The 13,444-nt window shown below is 37.4% G+C and overlaps 1 protein-coding gene across 6 annotated transcripts in view; it reads right to left on the bottom strand.

Moving 5' to 3' along the window:
- LOC134540366 (gastrula zinc finger protein XlCGF57.1-like) overlaps positions 1–13,444 on the bottom strand; it is a 105,480-nt gene that overhangs the window by 4,333 nt on the left and 87,703 nt on the right. The window lies entirely within an intron of this gene.

The raw sequence follows: 13,444 nt of genomic DNA, 5'->3' as shown, positions 1-13,444 counted from the left end.
TGCTGTTAACTTGGAAGTTAAAAACGGTAAAACTTCCTGTGCGCCGGTATTACATCTGTGAAATGATCGTACTTGCGAATGGCTGGTGCGAGATGCGCTGAAGAGAGCACTCTGGCCTGGAGAGGCCGTGTGGTTGGCAGTTCATGCTGGGGGCAGGTGTGGAGGTCGGTGTGCTAGTTCTAATAAGTGCAGAACAGGGTCGCGGTGAGCTCGAAAGTGGGAAGCACGAGTGGCTAGTGTAGTTCAGAACTTGGCCTCAAGATGGCACGGAGAGGCCACCTGGTGAGCGTGTGTATGGGCATAGGGATTCCCGAGGAGGACGGTGAAGGGGAGTTTAGACGTGGACTCGAAACCGGGTAGGAAGGTGGCGGCTGGAATGGCCCACAGAGGAACTACCAGAGGTGCAAGTTAGTTGATGAAGTGTCCAACAGGCATCGTGGCGCTGCAGAAAGGTGGGAGAGAGCCCAAGCCAGAGTCTCTTCGAGAAATTGAGAAGACGGGGAGAGGGAAGGATTCTCACTATCAACAGTTTGAGGAAGAGCCCAGCCAAAAAAAAAGGGGGGGGGGGGGGAGTGAGAGCTGGCATAGGGCTACGTCGGCTGTGCGCTCAGGCCTGAAGCCGTGTCGAAATGCAATGCTGGTACACCACGGGTACGCTGCCAGATGTCACGAGGGCGTGTCTGAAGGCGCCGTGTACTTTAGGCTATGTGCGTGGGCAGGCAGAGAAAATCTGAAGCACAGCCAACTCAGCGTGGGATGATGGCAGCACAGCTGGTTCCTCAGTGCTGAAGAACTAGCAACAATCGAAACAATTGCCGAAAGCTCAAGTTACTAAGGTTCTCTCTTGGCTCCGATAATCAAAAATTTTAAAATGTCCAAAAGTTTAAAAATGTAATAAAAATTAAAAAAAAAATTTATCTGTGCCAAGCAAGTCATTAATTGACTATACAAAGCCGAACAAATAAAATATCCATAGACTAACCCTTCTTCCAGAACTCAATTTAGCCTTCCATTGGTTCAAGAAGGCAAAATATTTTAGTGTATTTGACCAAACTATTATTTCACTGGATTAGCCCCTCACAGGTGCACCATTTTTTGACGCCAGTTGCAGTGGCTTTAGCAGACCCAAGTTCTGGTGAGAATGTGACACATGCTCACATCTACCACTTAAAGAACCCACACCCAACATGACATAGATCGTGCTTTTCTCCTCTGCTCCTTTCTTACAACAGTCTTTCTAAGTATCGACATGCCTAAACATCAAACAATGGTTTTCACAAAGAAAATACCTTAAGTCATAGTTTTAAGTTCCCCAAAAACTAGATATAATCATACTAGATATAAGTTTGCTAGCATTTAAAGTTGTTAGTTTTGTAAAATGGACCACTCTAGTTGAAAAGATTGTCTATGATGAGTTAATATTTGTGTATCTCTACTATATTTGTTACTAGTTGCAATACCCGGCGTTGCCCGGGCTGAACACAGGGTGAAGGGGACCTTTTTCGAAATCAGATGTAATTAGTAACTGTCTTCTTAATTTGAATGTCAAGTGTGAAAATTAATTTATATCACTTTCAAATCCTGACAGACGTTCTGCCAGTTTATAGTTATTTACCTGGTATGTATGTAATTTAGACTTTATAAAGCAATATAGAAAAAAGCTGAAAAATAAGAGATTACTAATATTGAAACTATTCCATTATCTAGCTAATGCTCGGCCTGCATTGCAATGCCTCATTCAGTTTTGTTTCGTAATATGTTTGAAGTAGTTCCATATATACAAATCATCTATCCATCTCTCTATATATATTTATCTCTATCTACATCTATATACATCTATGTATCTCTCTATCTCTGTTTATCTCTTTATATCTACATATATACGTCCCACTATCTCTATATCTTCTATATATAAGTCTCTATACATCTAGTATATGTATATTTCTTTATCTAACCCATTTCATTCTCTATACCTCGCTCTATCTCAACTTATCTCTCCGTCTCTATCACACTCATATATATTATAACGGTTCGTTATATACAAAATAAAACAGTTCAACGCCGATAACGGTTCGTTATATACAAAATAAAACAGTTCAACGCCGATTGCAAATTTTGATGTTTTTATTTTATTTTAATAGAATGTTGCACAGACGATTCCAAACACTTTCAAAAGAGGTTACTCATTCAGTCCCCATACATCTGCCCGTCGAAAAACTGCTGGTAGCTCGCATGATGAGAAATTACCGGAAAATAATCGCGTAGATTGAGTCCTTCAGTAATGTTTTACTGCAAGTACAAAAAAATGGGACGACCTCGAAGAGAACCGCACCCAGCGAAAACGAATTCCGCCCCGAGCCAACATGCCTACGAAGGTGGCCGCAATTTCTAATTAAATTATATCAAAAAAACGAAAAAAAAGAAAATTAGGTTGATTTAAATATAGGCCTGGCTCTGACCACCAACGTGAAATGATCTCTTCGTAAATTACATGATAATTTAGCGAGAAGCCATCGAACGCGACCTACTCGTCCAGCGTTCGACAGACGACTGGTGAAATCTGGCCACTCTCTTCTCCACGCAGGGAGGAGAAGTCACCTGACCTCACCGACCAATCACACGCACGCTTCATTCACTCTTACAGATACAAGCCAATCACAGAACAAGTTACAACACATGAAAATATCTTTTACACACAGAACTCTGGGCTTCCCCTGATCAGTCTCTTTTCAATTTCCCCTCGAAATCGGGGACTTCCATTCTCGTTCTCTCTCCCACACAGTGAGAGAGCAGTTATCACTCAGTTCCCATACAGAGGGGAAATTACCGTCTTTATCTCGGTTGGCGGGGAAGCACTGTTCCTTTCTCATTCCCACTTACAGGCCTCTCATGCCTCTCTTTCTAACCATCACACAAGCCCAGACACAGTCCCATGTTCTAGAATTATTCCATACGTTAATGAAAATTAAGAACAATAATTATAATACGAATTACTTTACAAAATTAAACTTATTGAGAAAAACATGAATAAGTAGGCCTAACCACGTAAAAATCTAGAACAGCAACTTCTTTGTGAATAATTACATAAAAAATAGTAGTGTTTAAAAATGTCTAATAAAATACAAAATACCTTCTTAAAACACAGCAAGTGAAAAATATCAACCCTAAAATATATAACAAACGGTAAAATATCATTAGAAAGACTTTTTAAGAAATATTTACATTCATGAAAATAGTTAAAAGAAAAATTATTTATATTGGAGGGCAGGGTTCTGCAATGTTACATAACCCCCCCAACTTTTCAATTAAATTAACACTACATTTAATTGAAAAGTTACAAAAGTGAAAAACTAACTTGTACAAAATAAATACGAAAACATCCTCAGAAATAAATGTATCCAGTCGTTGCTACCCTTGTTTATATAGAAATACCAAAAAACTGTTACTTAAATATTGTCATAACCTCAATTCCTTTGTTAAAAAGCCAAAATTTTTAAAACATACCTCTTACTACAAAGTGTCAACAACTCTTAACAAATGGTCATCTCCCTCTCGTCAGTGCATAATACAAGTTACTTTGAAATTGGTTTCTCTATAAGCTTCAAGCAGACACCCCCTGGTCAACGAAGAATCTTCAACAACAAAAAAAACTCTGAACAACTTACTATCACAACCGTGGAAACCTCAACACTAGCTGCAAAAAACTTCAGGAATTACGTCTCCATGACTACCTCGATGACGACAAATAAACACAAAAACTTTAACATCTTCAAAAACTTACACCTCGGCAGAAACCTCGACGACGACAACAAATCTTCAACTCCAGGAATTACGTCTCCATGACCACCTTAACGACGATAAAAACTTCTCAATGATGATAAAAACTTCTAACCTCAATGACGACGACAAAAAACCTCAAAACAAATTATCTCCTTTAAAATCCCTTAAAAAACCGCTGTTACTCTAATTCTCTGCTGCTCATGACAAACTCCTCAAATCCCCTGGAACAACCACTTTAACCCACAAATCAACCAATATCTCCACTCTTCATATCTGCACTAACAAAACTTTGACAACACTATCACTTCAAAACTGTTGACACAAAATTTTCCTATATCCCATCCAAAAAAACAACTTCTAACATTTTAAGAATCTTACCAATACCTCTATCATAACTTTAACCACTGGACAACACTTATTTCAAATTTATAACTAGACTGCTCAACATTGATAACCCAAGAAATACTAACTTCTGAACAGATGCATCACTTCCTAAGACTCAGAAACTAACATAGTAAACTTTCCACCACAAATATAATTCCAAAAAACCTTAAATTAAACTTTAAACTTTTTTATAACTCACTACCTTATCACTCATCATATTCAAACTTTCTTATTAAAAAGTTACACAACCTTATAATATTGTCACGTGCACCTAGCCGGTGCCACCGCCATTTCTGTCACGATCCACTTTCAGAGGGGGGGGCGAGAATCGTAGCTCTTTACATAGAAACAACTCGCTTGGCATCAACTAGTCTTAACTTCATAAAATACTTTACTGTACCTAGGATCATAGGTTCGTCATCCCGTACAGGATGTCTGGTGAGAGCTGAACTAAGGAGATTTTGCAAAATAACATAATACTTAATTAAAATTATTTTATTCTTAAAGTCAAATACTCAACATCATTTTAAAGAACATTTAAATAGCGGGATTACAATTTAAAACAATAATCTCTTTACTTCCTTAACGATTGAACGACCTTACAAGAGAGAGAATGAGAGAACTTCACTAAACACTTCCCTAGTCCTTCCGAATACCTCAAATCATAATTAATACTTAAAATTAAAACAAAGATAAGTCCATACTCACATTTTCCGAAAAGCCTTTCTTGATCGATTACTTTAAAAAAATAACGTAGGGGCCTCTCCTGCCCTTGAAATCCCGAACGAACATTACATTTTAAAAACTATGACGCGTGACCCCTGACGAGGGCCATAGCCTCCGCCCGAAAGCTTGACGACTACATTATGACCTAACTTAAATTAAACGACTCGTGGCCTCTGGCGTCGACCATAGCTTCCGCCCGAAAGCTTGAATTCCTACATCACGAACGAACTAACAACTCGTGACCACAGGTGAGACGCATAGCCTCCGCCTGAGTGAGCCCCGAGTCACCACTCACTTGCGCTTAAATTCGCGCGCCCTGCCGCGCCTACCATAACAAAAGCTCGTTATTGAAGTCAAATTTACTAAACAACTAACTAGAACATCTGGGAAGACTACCCCCCCTCTACCCCGATGTGCAGGCCACACCGCGCGGCTTGTTACGACAGCGCGCCCCAGTAACTGCGGCCCGTGGCTGCGCCAGCGCGCGGCCAAACAAACAAACAAAATTCTGCAAGCCCGCAGCGCGCCGCGCCGGCCCCGTGCCCCAATTACATGGTCACGCCACTTGCGCTGACGAGTGAACAGAGCAGCCAGCCCAGAGTCCCGTCAGTAAAGTCCCTAAATTTGATTTCAACAACCCTGCAAAATTTCAACCCGCGACATAACCCTCCCCTCACAGAGCTCGAGCCCCATCGAGCTACCTCAAAATTACAAATTGTCTTTTTCCATTAAACCATAACTATAAATTCCTCATTTCACAAAAATAATAATTTTCTTAGTTCCTTGCTGTCTGAACATACATCTAGATTCTGCATAAGATTTATTTTAAAACAACAAGTATTCATAAAATTAAATGTAAAACTTTTATCTGGTTTGTTCTCACAGGAACCTTCAGAGGCTCGAGTTCTCAATTCTAAAAAAAATTGTTCTGTTAGTGAAGCTCTCTTTACAAATTAAATTAATGTTCTTAGTTTCTCAGTATTCGTTAAACAATGTGCAAATTCTTGATAATTATTATTATTTTTTTTTTTCGGTTTCCGTTTATTACCATACTTCTTTCGTTCTTCAAAAAAAATTAAGTGTCCTTACAGTGTTTCAATTAATTAAACTCTTATCTCGTGAAGGTTGGTGCAACTCCTCGAAGTCAGTGTTGTCGAGAAGAGTAGCTCCCTGGGCTGGCCATCAGCAAACACCACTCAACTCCAACAGCTACTGGACTGGCTTCCAGGGCAGCTCACAACTTCTCCCCACATCTGCTTCGGAGTTGTGCCATCCTCATCACGAACAGATTACAATTCTGAAACATCATCAACAGGCATTACCATCACGCCTGACAAATACAAAACTAACTACTAAACTGCAATCGATGGGCAAGGATGCAAACACACAAAAAAATAAAATTAATTAATTCAACTGCTAACATAAAGTATCCCACCCTTAGCATAATCTAATCAGGCAAATAATTTGATAGGAAAAACTTAAGGAAGGGAAACATGACCTCCAATGATTTTCCCTAACTCTTGAGTCTTGATCTTCTCTATACAGCAAATAGTCCCCACGAAGTAACTGGGTTGAAGGTCAGTTCACATGACCCACCCATAACCTCTTCTACTCTTCTTTTCTTCTGGGGGCAACCACAATGCCCACCAATCTCTCTCCATGGTGCCGAACCAGCTATCCCATGAGAGTAAACAACGTAGTCAATAGGAGCGCAGAGGGGAAACACCAATCTCTGGCTTGTCGAGTCATAAAACTGCTTTATCTTCTTCTTCTTCTTCTTCTGAGTAAAACATCTGATTAATCTTGCTACTATTCTTCCCAACAATAAAAAAAAAGTTCATCAGGTATCTTCATGAAAAAACATTCTAACTAATACTAAGTCTTCTTTTTCTTCTTTTTTTTTTCTGTTAGATGTAATAGAAGGCCATGTTAGGGAGGTTATAGGGAAAAAGAGTGGCCAATTCCCACCCCATCACCCACCTAGATCATGACTAATTAACTTTTAAACTTTCTATTTCAAACAAATTAAAAAAAAACCATTTTTTTTTATTCAAACTTTTAAACTATAATTACTTTTACTTCATAACCTCAAAAGCTAATCAATAATTCTAAATGAAATTGTGATTTACTGCATCCTTGTTCCATCCGATCTGTTTGTTTATAACCTTTCTTGTAAAGTATAAAATTTTCAAACATTACTAATTCAAAAAAAATTAAATTCTGGTGTCCTTTGAGTTACAATTAACTTTACTATTTCTTAGCTTGAAATAATTTAAGTTTTCAGAACTATTTCATTGTCTAATTCACAACACTTAAAAATCAACTCAAAACAACAAATCATCAAAATCAATAAGATCATCTGACCTACCTATCAGTACTGTGAACTTGAACTGTTCGTACACATTTATAATAAGCTATTGTATTTAAATTCCAACCTAAATAAGGTTTAAAAAAAACTACTAATCCCTCTGTAAATTAAGAAAATTAACTTTAAAAATTAAACTTAAGGTATTAGTTCTTTTTGACAGCTACCACAACTCACTAGTTCCATTACATTACTATAACCTAAAAAGTTCTGTAAATAATATTTATAACAAAAAAAAACTCCAGTTACTGTCTTCCATAAAAAAATAAAACTTTACATAACCTTATTAATCTCCACTTGTAAGTCCATGGCTGCCAGCTTTCTCTTCTCTTGAATCTTCAGTCTTGGCTCTTGTTTCAGTGATCTTGTATCTTGTCTCTCGAACTCTTGTCATCTTGTAAACTGGACTGCTGCTCAGCTCATCTTAAGGAATCTGTAACAGTTTCAAAAATACATGTTAATTTAAATTACATAATTCCTGTTCTTTGGTCCTAAAAAAAAAATTGTATTATTAGTACACATTACCCTGAAACAACATTATTATTCATTGTTTATTACTTAAAAAAAATGCTTTACCATAAAATCCTTTTTTGTTCTTTTCATTAGGCCTATTTATTTTCCTTCTTCTTAATTAAATTCTGCTTCAAATGTTAATCCTAACTTAAGACCTACCATCTATTTATTATTCATTACCTACATTATTTATGTTACCCTAAAATTCCCATAAGTTTCTAATACTTCCTATCAAAGACATTCTCACTAAAAAAAAATTTACTTGTGACTCTTAACTTAACAAACTTAAAAAAAACTTTTACACTAGACTTAACTTATTATTCATTCTTAGTTACTAAATTTCTATTTGTAAACTTTAGTACTTACAAACAAAAACTGCCTATTTCTCTCTACCTCTTAATCTCTTTCAATTATTACAATAATAATGTTACCTTGCATCTTTAAACTTTCTTCTTTTCAATTAAATTAGACATCTCATAACAATAAAAATTCTGCCTATACTCTTCTTATGGGTGTACAAACCAACAACAAAATTTCAAATTCTCAAGTTTCCTTATATTTAAATTATGCAATGCACATAACCTCTGTGGTGCCTGTACCCTTTTAGGCCTACCACCTTCTCCTCTCACATCATGACAACTCTTATTCCTCGGGGTCTGTATTCACTGTTACAAATCAAATATCTCAAAAAAATTAAAAACAAATTTATTATTTTAAGAAAACAAAAATTTACATTGAATTTACTATGGAGCCTGGAAATCTTAATGTCTCACAGCAGCTAACATGACTAAATCCCATGGAACCCCAGGTTTACATAACCTGTGCCCAAAAATTTAAGCATACCAGGCTTTCTCTGCACTGGTTTTACAGCATCACACACTATTTAGGGCCCCTGATCTGCCATCAGTCCCAAGGAGTTTTCCCACAACCCCTCTCTACACAAGCGCCTACCGCATTCCTCTCAATTGGCTATCGGTTTTACGGCATTCTTTTGGGATCCGACCATCAAGTTAGGGCTAATCGAACACTAAACCTCCATACTTCCAAACTAATGTAAATCAATTAAATTTTCTCTGTAAATTCTAAAAATCAAAAAAAATTATTCCAACATGCCAAAGAAACTTCCAAAAAAAATTCATAATCTTATCTTCAAACCATTAAAATAAAAATAAATAGATTACTCTGTTTTCTCCTTAATAACTGTAAACTGTCAACAAATATCATGTCGTAAATTTTAACTATGCTTACTGACTCTTAATCATAAAATCTCATTTGTCCTAATTAATAAACAACCGATTTCCTTAAAATCTCACTGTATCTCTCACACTCAAACTTCACTGGCTGAATATCTCAATAAATTCAAAAACAATTATCTAAACTCTTAAAGAAACTCCTCCCCAATTATTCAAATTACTTCACCTTATTTTATTTCATTACTTAAAACACCTTACTCAAAAAAAATTAATTAATTATCTAGCTATCTTCCATTATTATTTATTTACCGAAAAAAACTTTCTCCTAAATTAATTTAGTAAAATTCAATTTCACATTAGGCAAGTACACTAACTCTCTACAGCAATGTTTCTCATTTCCCTCCTTCCTAACTGAATCCAATCTTACTTAACCTCCAGGGAATTTACCTCACAAAATAACCAAATTCACTGTAGTGCCTATCTGCTATAGGCCCACTACACAGGGGGCTCTAACCCCACCAACAAACTTCATTGAAATGGTACCCTATCCCATACAGGATAGCCACTTCGGTACTACCATGGGGAACTCCTGCCCCAAACTACTCACAACTCTCAGGATTCTCCTAACCCTTAATTCACGTAGTCAGCCCATCTCCTATGGTCTGCGCTACAATTCCCTTTCTTCCCAGGGACACAACACCTCACCTTAGGGTCCCTCGCCCTAAAGAAAACATTAATTTTGTCTCTCTGTTCTTTTGGAGTAAATTCCCTCTACACACAAAATCTAGCCTTCCCAGTTTTCTCAATGCTTATCGATTTTATAGTGTACCTCCTTAATAATGTTTACAAATCCCAAAAAAATATTTTTAAAACCGAGGTAGAATTTAACTAACAAAAACATAAACAACTTACAACGAAACACTTCTAGCCTATACATCATACACTTCTTAAAATAAATTACTTACATACTGAAAGTTCCTCTTCTTCTAAAACACACTTAAATTTAAATTTATTTAACCAATAGTCTATTTTCTTATCGCTAAGTTACCGTACAGCTGATCAAAACAAGGTCACGGCCTGTCCACGTCTCCGTATGAGCCCGTGACGTCACCGAATTCCATCAGGTGCGCCAACCCTCGCTTGCGGTTCCTCCGTTCTCCGCTAGGTCTCAGCACCTCCCCGTCACGTGTTCACTCTGCCACGTCCACTGACGTGTCGTTCTGAAACAACTCTCAACATTTTTCTAATTAAAACAAAACATCACTATAAATTCTATAACTCTCTTTTACATAAACTCTCGTTTTCTCTTTAATTCCTTTCTAACGTTTATCCTTCCCTCGACTGATTTAATTCGTACGTCTCGTCTCCTACGCGCACGAAAACAAAACAAACTTCTCTTGAAAATAATTCCTATTTACGACAAAAAACTTTATTTTAAATTATAATTCTCTTAACCTACAATCTTAAAATGAACTTCAATTAAATTAAACCACTTGCATTATCTCTATTAATCATTTAAATTATAACGTATTCTCCTCACGTAAAAATCCCTGATAAACTCAACGACTTAAAACAACTTATCACTATAAACTTTATCCTTACAAGTATCCTCAAATAAACATCTGTTACGTCAAAAAAAAAATCTCAAAGACTTCCTCCACTATAGACTAAAATTCCGTAATCCTCTCCTCAAGTAAACTCTTAATAACCTGCTATCAGAAGCTGAAACTAACTTAATAATAAACATAAAAATCTACCTCTCTCTCTCTCCAGAAATAGAACCTATCCGGCGAACTCTACCATTTCTGTCACGTGCACCTAGCCGGTGCCACCGCCATTTCTGTCACGATCCACTTTCAGAGGGGGGGGCGAGAAGTTTAGCTCTTTACATAGAAACAACTCGCTTGGCATCAACTAGTCTTAACTTCATAAAATACTTTACTGTACCTAGGATCATAGGTTCGTCATCCCGTACAGGATGTCTGGTGAGAGCTGAACTAAGGAGATTTTGCAAAATAACATAATACTTAATTAAAATTATTTTATTCTTAAAGTCAAATACTCAACATCATTTTAAAGAACATTTAAATAGCGGGATTACAATTTAAAACAATAATCTCTTTACTTCCTTAACGATTGAACGACCTTACAAGAGAGAGAATGAGAGAACTTCACTAAACACTTCCCTAGTCCTTCCGAATACCTCAAATCATAATTAATACTTAAAATTAAAACAAAGATAAGTCCATACTCACATTTTCCGAAAAGCCTTTCTTGATCGATTACTTTAAAAAAATAACGTAGGGGCCTCTCCTGCCCTTGAAATCCCGAACGAACATTACATTTTAAAAACTATGACGCGTGACCCCTGACGAGGGCCATAGCCTCCGCCCGAAAGCTTGACGACTACATTATGACCTAACTTAAATTAAACGACTCGTGGCCTCTGGCGTCGACCATAGCTTCCGCCCGAAAGCTTGAATTCCTACATCACGAACGAACTAACAACTCGTGACCACAGGTGAGACGCATAGCCTCCGCCTGAGTGAGCCCCGAGTCACCACTCACTTGCGCTTAAATTCGCGCGCCCTGCCGCGCCTACCATAACAAAAGCTCGTTATTGAAGTCAAATTTACTAAACAACTAACTAGAACATCTGGGAAGACTACCCCCCCTCTACCCCGATGTGCAGGCCACACCGCGCGGCTTGTTACGACAGCGCGCCCCAGTAACTGCGGCCCGTGGCTGCGCCAGCGCGCGGCCAAACAAACAAACAAAATTCTGCAAGCCCGCAGCGCGCCGCGCCGGCCCCGTGCCCCAATTACATGGTCACGCCACTTGCGCTGACGAGTGAACAGAGCAGCCAGCCCAGAGTCCCGTCAGTAAAGTCCCTAAATTTGATTTCGACAACCCTGCAAAATTTCAACCCGCGACAATATTTACACCAAAATACACACAAACTTAATTCTGCATTAACACACTGAATTTCCATTTGTTGACATTATGTACTTACATCTCTTAGTATCATTAACCATTATATAAAAAATACACAAAAACATCATTATCACACATAAAAAAAAAATACAGTTCTTTTTCCTCCAACTTCCTTCTCAATCATTCCTAACTCCTTCATTCCTAGCTCCCGAGCTAGCCGAAAGGTAAGGGGCGCCCAACTAAAACCCTTTTAGCTGCTAGTCAGCTCGGCTAACCTATTACCAAATTACACAAAATTATACAAAGTTATATCAAACATTACCCAAAACATTAACATCTGTTAAGCTTGTTACAACAAGAATTTCCACACTGCGTAAGACTACACATCAAAAAAAAAAGACATGTAATTGTTTATCCTTATCACTTATCTACATTAATTTACATATTCTGACCTTAACATTTCACTGGATTTTCCAAGGTTTAAGTAGTGATACATGCCAATTTACACCATTAACCTTATAAACATTATGGCCTACAATAGATTCTATTGCAAAAGGTCCATCGTACAAGTGAAAAAACTTATGAATTTTTTGTTCATACAGTGAAGACAATTTATGGGACGCTATCAGTACTTCATCCCCTACTTTAAAAACACAAGGTTTAACTCCTTTGTCAAATCTACTTTTCCTTTCCTCTGCCTTATACAACAGTCTTTTCCCTGCCTTTTCCAATTTGTCCTTTAACCTTACAGTATCACTGTCTGGATAATCAATTAGTTTTTGCAGTTTTGAAGTAGGTAACATTTGTTGCATCAACTCTACTGGTGAAAAACCTGTGCTTTCATGCCAAACATTGTTTATAATAGCTTCCACTTCACTCACAATATTAGCCCATTGACTATGGTTTTCACTGCAATATAATCGAAATAATCTACCTAGTTCCCTCATCACTCTTTCCACTGGATTAGCAGCTGGATGGTACACTGCTGTATGGCCTAGTTCAATACCAAGAATACCAGTTAATGTTTTCCATACCTCTCCCCGAAACTGAGGTCCATTATCTGAAATAATCTTTTGTGGTACACCTATTTCCTTTACATACACATTTAGAATTTTCTCTGTTACCACTTGAGCTGTTGCTCGTTTGATCGGGTACAATTTAACATATTTCGTGAATACATCAAGAACAACAAAAATGTACTTTACTCCACTCCTTCCCTGTGGTAGGGGACCAAACAAATCGACACATACTACCTCTAATGGCTTAGTTGCCAACACATGTTGCATGACTCCTTTGCACTTACTGTTCATTACTTTTGTCTGTGCACATGGTAAACACTGCCTGACTACCTTAGCCACAGTTCGGTACATGTCTCTAAATATACAAAATCCTTTTATATACTGTACAGTTTTTCTTACACCAAAATGTCCACACTCTGCATGCATAAGTTTACAAATTTCAGTACTTAAATTATTTGGAATACATAAAACCCATTGCGACAATTCATTGTTTACATTCTGAAACAAGTAGCCTTCCTTAACCACAAATT

This window comes from Bacillus rossius, chromosome 16 (genome assembly GCF_032445375.1).
Source record: "Bacillus rossius redtenbacheri isolate Brsri chromosome 16, Brsri_v3, whole genome shotgun sequence".
NCBI classification, from domain to species: domain Eukaryota; kingdom Metazoa; phylum Arthropoda; class Insecta; order Phasmatodea; family Bacillidae; genus Bacillus; species Bacillus rossius.
This window is presented reverse-complemented; position numbering and strand designations above follow the sequence as displayed.